Genomic DNA, 13874 nt, shown 5'->3' with positions numbered 1-13874 from the left:
TTTTTGAGAAATTTTTTTGATTTTGTAGGAAAAAATTGATACTAACAAAGTATGAATTTACCGTTAAATTAGTGAGAAAAAGTTAATTAGAGACCATGTCGATAAAATTTCTGCGAGAGTTTTTGAAAAAAATATAATGTTAAAAATACAATGTCAAAAAAAGTACAGTATCAATGGGTTAACTCGTTTTTTGGAAAAGTTTGAAATTTTTGGTGAAAAATTGATAAAATATAAAAGTAAAAACACAAATTTCAAGCTATTTTGAAATTTTCCGTTACGTAGGCAGCTTAGAAACTATTAATTTTTAGACTACTCTAATTTATGGGCTACTCTGAAGACTCTTAGTATTTTTTGAAAAAATTATTAAAATCCGTTGACAAAAAGTCAAGATAATGAAATTCTTATTCCAGGAGTGCCTGAAAAAAATAAAATAATTTTCTCTTCTTGGCAAGTGAATATCTTGGGTTCTAAAAAAAATTAAAAATTATCGATTTGTGAACTACTCCACAGCAAATAATTAAAATCCGTTTACAAAAAGTCAAGATAATGAAATTCGTATTCCAGGAGTGCCTGTAAGAAAAAAAATAATTTGTCTTTTATTGGCAAGCGAATAACTTGGGTTTTAGTAGTCAAATCTTAGAAATTATGGATTTGTGGACTACCCCGAAGACTTTTTTGGTCTCTTTTGAAGAAGTGACTTAAATTTATTCACTAAAAGTCAAGACAATGGAATTCTTATTCCAGGGGTTCCTGTAAGAAACAAAATAATTTGTGTTTTATTGGCAAGCGAAGATCTTGGGTTCAAAAAGTCGAATCTTAGGAATTATTGTTTTTTTGACTATCCTAAAGACATTTTAAGTATTTTACGATGAAGTATCTCAAATTCATTCAAAAATTGACAAAATAATAGAAGTTATATTTCAGGAGTAGCTGTAAAGAAAGGGAGTAGCTGTAAATTTGTCTCCCATTGGCAAGTGAATATCTTGTGTTTTAATGGACAAAATTGAAAAATCATTGATTTGTAGACTACTTTTAAGACTCCTTTAGTATTTACTTTTTAAATAATCAAAATCGATTTACAAAAAGTCAAGATAATGGAATTTTTATTCTAGGAGTGCCTGTAAGAAACAAAATAATTTGTCTTTTATTAGCAAGTGAATATCTTGGATTTTTGTTAGTCAAATCTTAGAAGTTACTGATTTATCGACTACTTTTTAGTTTTTTTTTTGAAGAAATGACTAAGATCCATTCATAAAAAGTCAAGACAATGAAACTCTTATTCCAGGAGTGCCTGTAAGGAACAAAATAATTTATCTCTTATTGGCAAGTGAATATCTTAAATTTTAGGAGTCAAATGTCAGAAATTATTGATTTATCGACTACCCTAAAGATTTTTTTGTGTCTTTTGGAGAAGTAACTAAAATCCATTTACAAAGAGTCAAGACAATGAAATTCTTATTCCAGAAGTGCCTGTAAGGAACAAATAAATTTGTCTTTTATTGGAAAGCAGATATCTTAGGTTCTGGTAGTCAAATCTCAAAAATTATTGATTTGTAGACTACTCTGAAGATTTTTTTAGTCTCTTTTGAAGAAATGACTAAAATCCATTCACAAAGATAATGGAATTCGTGTTCCAGAAATGCCTGTAAGGAACAAAATAATTTGTCTCTTATTGGCAAGTTAATATCTCGGGTTCTGATAGTCAAATGTTAATATGAATTTCTGGACTACTCTGAGGACCCTTTTAATATTTTTTGAAAAAGTGACTAAAATCTATTTACAAAATAAAATTCTTAGGGATATCCGTAAATTACGTAACGCAAATTTCAATTATTTTTGACCAACCCTTACCAACTTTTTTTGTCACATCTGCTTTAACCCCCTTACCCTTTTCCTCGATTACTTTAACATAACAATAGAAAAATATGAGCACATATACATTTTAGTGGTTTTTGTATAATTTATTGGTCCAAATATGTATTTTGCGATAAAATAGCAAGAATTCAATTAAGTTTTTTTCTATAAGCATATTAAAGACGTTTCAACATCAATAAATAGCGCTTCCATCAAATTATCGTCCGCTTTACTTTATTTAATCGTAAATATATTAGTCAGGTCCAGATAATCTTCATTTAATCACTCAACTTAATCGTTCGTCATCATTTTTAAGAATTACGACTTAAACTACTACGAGATTTAAAGTTAAAAAAAAATTAATACAGAGATCTGCGAATTTTGAAGACGTGACTTTAGAATCTAACCTCAAAATTTCCAAGAAAAACGTGGAAAACCGATTTTTCAGCTTTGAATTTTTAACGTAAAAAAATTTTTGCGATCTTTGTGATACATGGTATAAATAGTTTTTTTTTGTGTCTTTAATAACCACGAATTTTGTAAAATTAAAAGTTTCCGAGATATTCAATTTTTTCGGAAAAAATTCAGTTTTCGGAAAAAATTAAAAGATTATAAATTACCCATTTTTTTGGCTTTAGATTTTAAAAAAACTAAAAAAAAATAGGTATGCAAATAAAAGGTGCAAAAAACGAGGAAAGTGATTGCACCATTGAATTCTACAGGAAAAAATACAGAAGAAGCTGTATTTCATTCTTTATTACATGTCGTGTACCTTGCACATTAATACTGGTAATTAACGAATGTCATACTCTTATGGTCAATATATAGTACATTTAAAATGGACTATTCGTAAGTACTTTTAATTGTACATATTTTCTTTTGTATTTTTTTCCATAGATCACGAACTTATAGTCCATACGAACATACGAGGTACATATAATTTATTATTACTAAATTAAATTGCAAAATTAATATTTTTTGCAAAAAAATTCTTTAAATTTTTTTTTGTAGATCTTTAGACCAATTTTCTAAAAAAAAAGTATATTTGTGTTTTTTTGTGAAATGCAACAGTTTACCGTAAAAGTAGAAAATAGAAAATTCAAAAGATACATTTGTTACTTACTGCATGCGAATTTAAATTTTTTTGCATAATTTTATTGATGTTGGTTGTTGAAAAAAAAGATGTATTTGAAATTGATTGCTACACAAAAAATTATAATTAAAACATCGTTATTCAAACAGTACAGAACATTCATTTGCAAAATATTAACCGCTTCTTTTTAAACACTTTACAATTATCTCCTATTTAACAAATACAACAACTACATTAATGTTGACCTTTTTCTTAAATTTTCTCATCATTCCATGACCTGGCATTTCTTCCTTATCAGATTTAAGTTGTTCGTGATCAGCATAACTTTCATCTGTGTCACTATATTAATTTTCTTCGTTTTCCCTATCCAACGTAATACTTGAACTGCCAAGTAACACAAGGTGCACTATCTTCACTATCACTAGAATGATCTGTATTGTCTTGCCTATTATAACAATTGATCTTTTTTAATATTACAAAAATTATTTAAGGTATATTCAGAGAAAGCATTTAAAAAAGTACTGCACTACTCCACAGATGGCTTTCTAATCACTAATACTGTGTTCATCAATAACCACACTAAACAATCTACCTAATTTCGCTAGATAAAAAATGGTTTTGTTTAAATAAAACTGCATTCTTTCTGAACACAACAGCGTATTAACCTTAACGCTATCACTTATACAGAGTAAGTAATATTTATTTGAAAGTACCTATTTTTCTACTATTTTTTTACCTATTTTACTAATAAAGTACCAATCGCAGATGTTTTTAGGTAAGTACCATATTGATAGATCTACTTTCATTAAAAAAAGTGTTTTTTTTATTGATCTTAAAATGTAAAGACTGCTGAAATAAAAATAATAACGTACACATATCATATTACAATAATGGCGAAAGTGAATTAGGTCAATTTAAACCGACTTGTTGCTTCTACACTCTTATCCCTTTGTGTCTTTTTTTAAAAAAAAGAAAATAAAAAACCGATTGAAAGGTTCGAGTCCAGCTCATACATCCCTGTTTAGAAAGTAGCAAATAAGCAGTTTGTTCCTTTTCATTTCAGGGGGAGGGTGCTAATAAAAGGGCTCTTATAAGCCCTATTTTTTTCCTTGGCAAAGGGCCAAAAGATTCTCTGGTTTTAACGGGGGAGTATAGAAAGGGCCTCAGGGATATGTTGACATTTTTTCTGGAATTTTAACGGAAAATTTATTGATAGTATATTATTATACATATATAAGAATTTTGGCACATTTAGACAAATACTTGAAATATTAAAAGTTCTCGTACTGGTTTTTAACTAACTTTGTTCCATAAATTATAAAGTGAAATCAAACCTTTAATATTAGATTTATTGTTCCTAAAAATTCTAATAAATTTTCATATTTTCAAACGCCCCAAGGCATATAACAGGACGTGTAATGGACAACAAGTCGGTTCAAATTATTCCCTGATTATTCGCTTTTGCCAATAACGCAGCATGACATGTACGGACATATCAGGAAACACTGTATTATTAACATTTCAGCAATAAGAGCAAATGTTAACAATATGTTTACATTTTCCAGGGAACATATATATATATACACTTTCTTAATTGCGTTATAACAGAATTAATTATAGGAAAACATTTAAAATTTAGTGTTTTTCATAAACTTGAGAATAACCTTTCAGAAGCACTCAAGCAATTTTCCATTATAATAACTCACTGGGAGACTTGTTATGGACCGTAAAGTTTAATAACTCTGGTCTATGGGGGAATTTTTCTTGGAAAATGTGTCATAAAAATTTATTTTTGCTTTTAAAGGGGTATTTTTTTTTGGTTTTAAATTAAACATAACTTTTATCTCATTTTTTTTATTTCAAATTTTTTCTTTTACTTAATATCTTCTAGGGAATTTTAGTTACATTTCTCCAAGAACGTGTTGCCATATAAGATTTGAAAAATTAGAAATGATTTTCTTTGTGTAGTTTTCCTATTGCACATGCATAAAATCATGTTATTAGTAATTTCATATGCAATATATTCGACGAGGCAACATATACTTCTGAATTTCACTTTTTGATTTTTCTTTCGCGTATTCGTCGATCTAAAAATAGTGCCGCTTCATTCTTAATTCTAGAATTGCTAATTTATCCAATTGATGTTGGCTCAAGTATGATTTTATTATATTGATTTTACTGCACGAGTAATTTATTCAATATTTAATATATTCAACCAGAATTTCAGCTAGATACATTAAAACTTGGCTCTTTGTTATTTTTCAAACAATAAAAACGATGAAACTGCTCTTTCTCAGTCTCGATACTTTAGCTAAAAATTATTCGACCACTAAAGAAGAACAATAAGACAAAAAATCAATATAGAAACGTATCATCCATTTTTCTGTAAGAGACCAAACGAAAACAAAAACAAAGGTAAGGACACAAAGTCACGGTCTCATCCAATCAGGCCTAGAGTTGTAATGTGATCTGTGTAGGTCTAGGCCTGATGATGCTCCGACAGGAGCGAAACACGTGTAGCTTTTAAGCTTTTTTAAGAAATTATATAGATTGGATGAGACCGTGACTTTGTGTCCTTACCTTTGTTTTTAAAAAAATCAATATTTTTATTTTAAATGGGCCAATCCTAGAATGCTAAATAGGCATTCCAGAGAAAATGGAATACCGCGTAACCTGGAAAGGCAGCCGGATGATATATTTTTAGGAAGGTATTAGTGGAAAGCGATATGATTGGCACTCGTGATTGTACCTAGATTAATAATTAGTGAATCATTAATACATCTAACTTTCTTGATTTTTTGGAGGATATCTTATGTATGTCAGTTTTGTTTTATGACAGTGTAATATTTTTTTAAGATTTAAACAAAGAACTTTTAAGACCAACAAGGTAAAAACAGTCAAAAAGTTCTGGCTTGATTTGAACGCCTCTTGTATAGATCATCTCTACACTTTATCTACTTAGTGTCTTAAAATTTACGGTTAAATTAGAGAGTGTCATATTGCACATGCATAAAATCAAATATATACCATAGAATGCATCTATACTCAGCTTTTTTACGTTATTAGTAATTTAATATTCAATAAAACATTTATTTCAAAATTTTACTTTTAAGCAATACATTCAAAGGTTAGTACATATAAGTGGAATTTTAGCCAGAAGCATTAAAACATGGTTGTGTTACTCCTAAATAATAAAAAAAATTAAACTGCTCTTTATCAGCCTAGATTTATTAGTACTTAGCTAGTTATACCTTAACTAAAAATTATTTGACTACTGACGAAAAACAATAAGACAAAAATCAATTTTCTTGTTTTAAATAGAGCCAATTCTAGAACGCTAAATAGGCATTCCAGAGAAAATGGAATACCGCGTAACCTGGAAAGGCAGCCGGATGATATATTTTTAAGAAGGTATTAGTGAAAAGCGATTTGATGGGCACTCGTGATTGTACCTAGATTAATAATTAGTGAACCACTAATACATCTAACTTTTTTGATTTTTTATTTTTATCACTTTTGTTTTATGACAGTGTAATATTTTTTGAAGACTTAAATAAAGATCTTTTAAGACCAATAAGTTCAAAAACAGTCAAAAACTTCTAGTCTAATTTAAACGCCTCTCGTATAGGTCATATCTATACTTTATCTACTTAGTGTTTTAAAATTTACGGTTGAATTAGAGAGTATCATATTGCACATGCATAAAATCAAATATATACCATAGAATGCATCTGTACTCAGCTTTTTTACGTTATTAGTAATTTTATATGCAATAAAACATATATTTCAAAATTTCACTTTTGAGCAATACATTTAATGTTCAGTATATTCAACTGGAATTTCAGCCAGAAGAATTAAAACATGGTTGTGTTACTTTTAAACAATGAAAAAGATGAAACTGCTCTTTATCAGTCTATATTTATTAGTAATTAGTTAGTTATACCTTAGCTAAAAATTATTCGACTACTGAAGAAGAACAATAAGACAAAAATCGACATTCTTGTTTTAAATGGAGCCAACCCTACAACGCTAAATAGGCATTCCAGAGAAAATGGAATACCGCGTAACCTGGAAAGGCAGCCGGATGATACATTTTCAAGAAGGTATTAGTGGAAAGCGATATGATGGGCACTCGTGATTGTACCTAGAATAATAATTAGTGAACCACAAATACATCTAACTTTCTTGATTTTTTGGAGGATATCTTAAGTAGGTCAGTTTTGTTTTATGACGGTGTAATATTTTTCGAAGATTTAAACAAGGATCTTTGAAGACCAACAAGTTCAAAAACAGTCAAAAACTTATTGGCCTGATTTGAACGACTCTCATATAGGTCATATCTACACTTTATCTACTTAGTGTCCTAAAATTTACGGTTAAATTAGAGAGTAGTTTACGGTTAAATTAGAGTTTTTACGTTGTTAGTAATTTTATATGTAATATTTGTAGTTACAGTATATTCAACTGGAATTTTAGCCAGAAGCATTAAAACATAGCTGTGTTACTTTTGTACAATGAAAAGGAAACTGCACTTTTTCTGTGTACATACCTCAGCTGGAGATTATTCGACCACTGAAGGACAATAAGCCTAAAAATCAACACTCTTCATTTACATAGGACAAATCCTAGAATGCTAAACGGGCATTCGAGGGAAACTGGAATACCGCGTAGTCTGGAAACGCACCTGAATGATATATTTTCAAGAAGGGGTTAGTGGAAAGCGATATGTTGGCAATTCGTGATTGTACCTGGATCAATTAGCAACTCACTAACACATTTAATTTTCTTGATTTTTTGTAACTCTACAGATTTGATATATTTGATTATTTGTTTTTTAAGTCTCTTTGTATGCCTTCCAGTGCACGTAAATTTTTTATGTTTTCAAAAATTTAAAATAACTTCTAATCTCTTAAATAATTGCTTATCTTCCAGTCAATTAAAAAAAATCTTCAAAAAAGAGTTCTACAGTATAAAGCAACTTCTTATATATTTGTTTGTCTTTATAATCAAACGGCGAAGTTGTGAAGAAAACATTGATAAAAAAGTCGAAGTTTTAAATTTGTTTGGAGGGATGAATCTTTTACTGATTATATTACACAGTGATTACTTTAGTTATTTTATTGCTAAACACAACCTCCTAATCTAAGCTGGCCAAACAATAATAATGTATAAATATTTTTTTAAAGATTTTTCTTAAAAAAATTGTTTCTTTAGTAGGTAACACATCAATAGAACTTGAATTAATAAATATCAGATCCAAAAGAGAGTTATTCAAAAAAAATTAAAATAAAGTAGTTGGCAATAATATTTACTGAGTCATTAGGTTTATAATCAACAGTCATAATTATCATTACTACACCCAGCCTGAGGTAATTTAGACAAGGCCATATATAATTGAGTACTTGTGAATAATTTATTAAATTTTAAGATATGTGATGAAATTATTTAGATCTCCCTAGATTGGCTACTACTATTCGTGATGTCACTATTCGTTTTCACTAGCTTAATTTTATATTTGGACGGAAAAGATCACATTGAAGAGAATTTTTTTAATTAAAATGGAAATTCGTGCTCCTGCTGTATCCTAGCCATCATAAATAAAAATTAAATTTCCATTATATGATGCGAAAACTACTAAGCGGAGGTTGTAAACTTTTATGACGAAAAAAGACGCTTATTGCAAAAAGTTAATTGATTTTGCCCTTTTATACTCGACAAAGTAATTCCCTGCTGTGTTCTTCGACATAAATCTAACTTACTGACTGGCACATATCAGATACGTTTATCTGCTAGAATGGGAAATTGGAAAAATAGATATCGAGTTTCCCAATCTTGACACCTCTCAATACATTTCCACTTGTGGAAAAATCACTTTTGCGATCGGAAGAATCTCGGTTTCGGAAAATTTGCCCTCGGGCTAGCTCTACACGAGCAGCTAGCTACAAAGGAAATTATTAAGCCGGAAAGTTAAATTGAAACTTTTAATTGTTAATGGGATACGCTTGAGAAGTTACTCGGGGAGTGCTTAGTTGACTTATGGCTTAATTTAACCTCAATTTCATGTCCTGTTATAGTTTCGCCATTGTTTAACGTCGCGGGTATGTTTGCTGTGTTTGAAACATATTAGACCCTAAACCCTTAATTAAATTAAAAAATTGATTTTTTTTGACAGATTACGTATACCAGTTTAAACTGTGGCGGCAAATTTTTAAAATAATTTTAAGGAATAATGAACATGCAATATATTCTTTTTATATACACAGTTGGATTAAGGTGTTTTATAATTTCTTAAAAACCAAGATAACTTTGCTATTTAGATGTCAACTGCAGCTGTTAATATTTTTCCATATTGTAATCTATTGCCTCCTTAGTAAAGTAATTAAAAGAGTAATAATACAATTATTTTTTTTTACTATGATGACGTGCTTCAAGTTGACATTTAATAGTCTAATATGGCGGCGAATATAACTTTTACTTTAGCAAAATGTCTTCCATGCACCTATCTTAAAAAATCAATTAAAAAAAAATATAGGATTGGATCAAGATTTTCTTGAAAAAAACGCCCTATAAAAAATTAATTTTTTTATAAAATGAAAAGAGACAGTTTTATTAAATGGCAAAATGTCATAACGGCCATATTGCTTTTTTCCAAAAAACTCTTCCATTTAAACAACATGATTAACAATTTTAATGGAATATTTTCAAGAAATAGAGTACATCAACATTTTTCCATAATATGTATGTTGACGCACGTCAAGTTAACAAGGTTTGAAAATATCTCAAATATCGCCATCTTAAAAACAATTTCAACGACAATAATTATATAAAATGTTTAATAATTAAATAAAATAAAATGTCGATGGAATATACGTTAAGCTAAGTTGACACTTGAAAAACCAATATGGCGGCAACTAAACTAATTTGAAAAAATATCTTCTTTATCGCCATCTTAAAAAACAGTTTTTAACTTAAATACTAAACAAAATTCAATGTTTACAAAAAATGTAGGATTAAGAGAAGATAGTTTTAAAACTTTCCCCCCTGTGGCCTTATAAAAAAACCACCATATAATTTTTTTACAAAATGGTGACAGTATATGTCAACGTTACAGCAGCCATATTGTTTTTCTCAAAAACTTAATTTATTTCCACTTTTTAAATAAATAATACAAATGCAATTTTATTCGAATAATTTTAAAAAATAAAGGGTTAGATCAAGATTTAAATGAACTTAATATGCTGACGTACGTTAAGTTGACAAAGTTCAAAAATATCTCAGATACCGCCATCTTAAAAACAACTTCAACGTCAATAATAGATATAAATAAAATGGAATATACGTCAAGTTGATACTTAAAAAACCAATATGGCGACCACTAAAACTTAGTTTAATTCTAAAAAATGTGTTCTGATGTCTTCAAATAGCGCCATCTTGACAAAATAACTTTAATGTAAAAAACTTAACACAATTCAATATTTACAACAAATTTCGGACAACAACAAGATATTTTTAAAACAAACAACCGCCTGTGGCCTTCTAACAAAACCATCATATTTTTTTTTAATGGCGATAGAAACAAAAACCAAGATGGCGGCGCCATATAAATGTCAACGGCCATATTGATATTCATTCATACATTTTTTAAACATATAATGACATACATATGACAAACATATAATAAACATACAAATACAATTTTAATTGTTACAAGAAGATTGTGTCTTTTACATAGAATGTTGTCAAGTTGACATTTGAAATTCTTATATGGCGGTAATATTTCACATGCGGTCATCTTGAAAATAATTCAAATTCAAATATGCTTTATTGAACAAAATATTGTTATAAACAAAGCTTCACCTAATCCTAAAGAGACAGAGTTACAAGGTTAAAATTATATTTAAAAATACAAGTTACAATGACGAATCAAAGTTAAACAGTTAAAATTTACATTTTTTTTTTGAATTAATAAAATCAACTATATCTAACTTTTCTTAACTAAGTACAGTTTAACATTTAGGGATAAAAAAAAAGAAAAACATTTAAAACAAACAGGTTAGGAAAAGAGCTAGGTCTCCCTTAATTAATTAAAATCTGATTGTCGTTGAAATATTTAGCCACAGAGTAATAAGCTCGACCACTCAGAAATCTCCTCAAGAGAAACTTAAATTTGATGAGAGATTTTGCCCCTCTAATGTCCTCTGGTAGGTGGTTAAAGATTTTTATACCTTCATAAAAAATTGATCTCTTTACCAAGGCAGATGTTGGAATAGGAAGCCGCAAATTATCCGCTGGCGGGTGACATATCGTGGATTCTGTAGGACAAACCTGTATTGATGGGAGAAAATAAGGCATGCCACCTCCTGTATGTATAGGCAGTAGATTGTAAGAATGCCCTCCCTCATAAAATATGGTCGGCATGATTCCCTAGGTGATATCCCGCATAGATAACGCACAGCACGTTTCTGTAGAACAAACAACATCTGTAGAAGATAGTTGCTTGCACTACCCCAAAAGCAGACACCATACCTGAGATGGGACTCAATCAGGGAAAAGGACACGGCTCTCCCAATCCCCATGCCAAGCTCCCGACAGGCCACCCTAACAGCAAAACAACCCGCAGAAACCCTATTGCTGAGACTCCGTCCTCAAACTTAAGTTCCTTGTCAATCACCAGACCCAAAAACTTATTGTTAGAATAAGGCGGGACAGGGCAGTTACCAATAAGAATATTATCAAGACTACAGTTATTTGTAAAACAAATTAGTTTGGTCTTCTCTGGATTTAATGATAGTAAATTTGCCCTGAACCACTCATATATAAGTTGAAGATCAGCCAACATGGCTATTCTCAAAGAGTCGGTATCATACCCATGCCAGTTAAATAGCTTCAATCTCAACAAATAATTAAAATAAAATGTCATTTCAATATCAACGTCACGGCGGCCATATTGGTATTCCCAAAAATTTTTAAATTTCCACTTTTTAAGCTCCTAATAAAAATGCAATTTTAGTCAAATATTTCTTAAAATTACAAGTTTGATGAAGATTTTGTGTTTACATATGATGTTGTCAAGTTGACATTTGAAATTCCAATATAGCGGTAATATCTTCAATACCGCCATTTTGAAAATTAATTCAATGTCAACAAATAATGCAATTATATAGTCATTTAAATATCAAGAGCATATATCATCGTTTCATTTCTTTACTAGTGTTTGGATTGTCTGGAAATAGTGTTTTTCTTTCAAGGTCTGTCAAATTATACCAGTAAAACATCACTTTGTACCAATACTCTTTTAATGCTCAGACTGAGATAAGGATATATAAATGAGAATGCAGCATTTCAACCCATTTCCTGTATCATCGTTCTATTTCTTTAATAGTATTTGGATTCCCTGGCTTTATTGTTTTTCGGACATGGTTGGTCAAATTATACCAGAAAAATATCATTTTATACCAATACTTTTTTAATACTTAGACTAAGACGAGGATATATAAATGAGAATACAGCAGCTTTTCCACCCATTTCTTATATCATCGTTTAATTTTTTTTTAGTTTTTGAGTCACCTGAATTTAGTGTTTTTCTAGCATAGTTTGTTAATTTGTACCAGGAAAATATCATTTTGTACCAATATCTACTGGTCTAATGCTCAGACTGAGATAAGGATATATAAATGAGAATGCAGCATTTCCACCTATTTTCTATATCATCCTTTCATTTCTTTAATAGTGTTTGGATCCCTTAGATTTAGTGTTTTTCTAAAATGGTTTTTCAAATTATACCAGAAAAACATCACTTTGTACTAATACTCTTCTAATGCGCAGACTAAGATGAGGAATTATAAATGAGAATGCAGCCTTTCCACCCATTTGCTATATAATCGTTTAATTTTTTTAATAGTGTTTGGGTCGCCTTGATTTAGTGCTTTTCGAGCATGGTTTGTCAAGTTATACTAGAAAAATAAAATTTTATACTAATACTCTTCTAATACTCAGGCTGAGATGAGGATATATAAATGAAAATGCAGCTTTTCGACTCATTTCCTATATCATCGTTCTATTTCTTTAATAGAGTTTAAATCCCCTAGATTTAGTGTTTTTCTAGCATAGTTTCTCAAATTATACCAGAAAAACATCATTCTGTTCCAATACTTTTTTAATGCTCAGACTGAGATGCGGATATATTAATGAGAATGTATCATTGCCTATATCATCGTTTCATTTCTTTTATTAGTGTTTGGATCGAAAATGGTGTTTTTCTTTCAAGATTCATCAAATAATACCAGAAAAACATCACTTTGTTTCAATAATTTTCTTCCGTCACCTTAAAAACATTAACGTCTTCAAATAAGTAAAACAAAAGATCGATAGGATATTTCTAAAAATTCAATTCAACTTTTAACTATTTAAGTGGTTTGTGTAAGTAATATTATTTTAAGCACAGTCAAGGCATATACAGTGTGGTGACTTTAACTGGAATAAATTCAGTTAAAACTTATCAAAATTTATCTCGTATATCGTATTTTTCCTTTAAATAATCACAAAAGTAAATAGGTTAATTTAATCAGGAAAAAGGGCTCTTTTCAATGATAGTTTAAAAAAAGTGGCTTTCCATTTAAAAAAAAAAGTTTGGGTTAATTTGAACTCTTCCTGTAGGTGAAAAAATACAAAAACTATCTTGAAATGTGAAAAAAAATAAACAAAAATCGACGGGTCTCAGGAATTTTGCGAGAAAAAATTTGATTAGTTTTAACTGAATTTATTCCAGTTAAAGTCACCACACTGTATATATTAATAAATTTACAATTAAAACAATGAAATTTTAATTCACAAAAGCTCTAGGCCCACGGGCATATAGAAAATAATAATATAATAATCTTTCTTTATTTAGCAAAGAGTGCTACATACAAAAAAAAACAAAAATAAA

General features: G+C 29.4%; 1 protein-coding gene across 5 annotated transcripts in view; it reads left to right on the top strand.

Annotated features, from left to right (window-relative positions):
• Positions 1-13874, top strand: part of LOC126736685 (diuretic hormone receptor-like) — a 221939-nt gene that overhangs the window by 154863 nt on the left and 53202 nt on the right. The gene's annotated exons all lie outside the window — the stretch shown is intronic.

Source organism: Anthonomus grandis, chromosome 5 (assembly GCF_022605725.1).
Source record: "Anthonomus grandis grandis chromosome 5, icAntGran1.3, whole genome shotgun sequence".
Taxonomy (NCBI): domain Eukaryota; kingdom Metazoa; phylum Arthropoda; class Insecta; order Coleoptera; family Curculionidae; genus Anthonomus; species Anthonomus grandis.
This window is presented reverse-complemented; position numbering and strand designations above follow the sequence as displayed.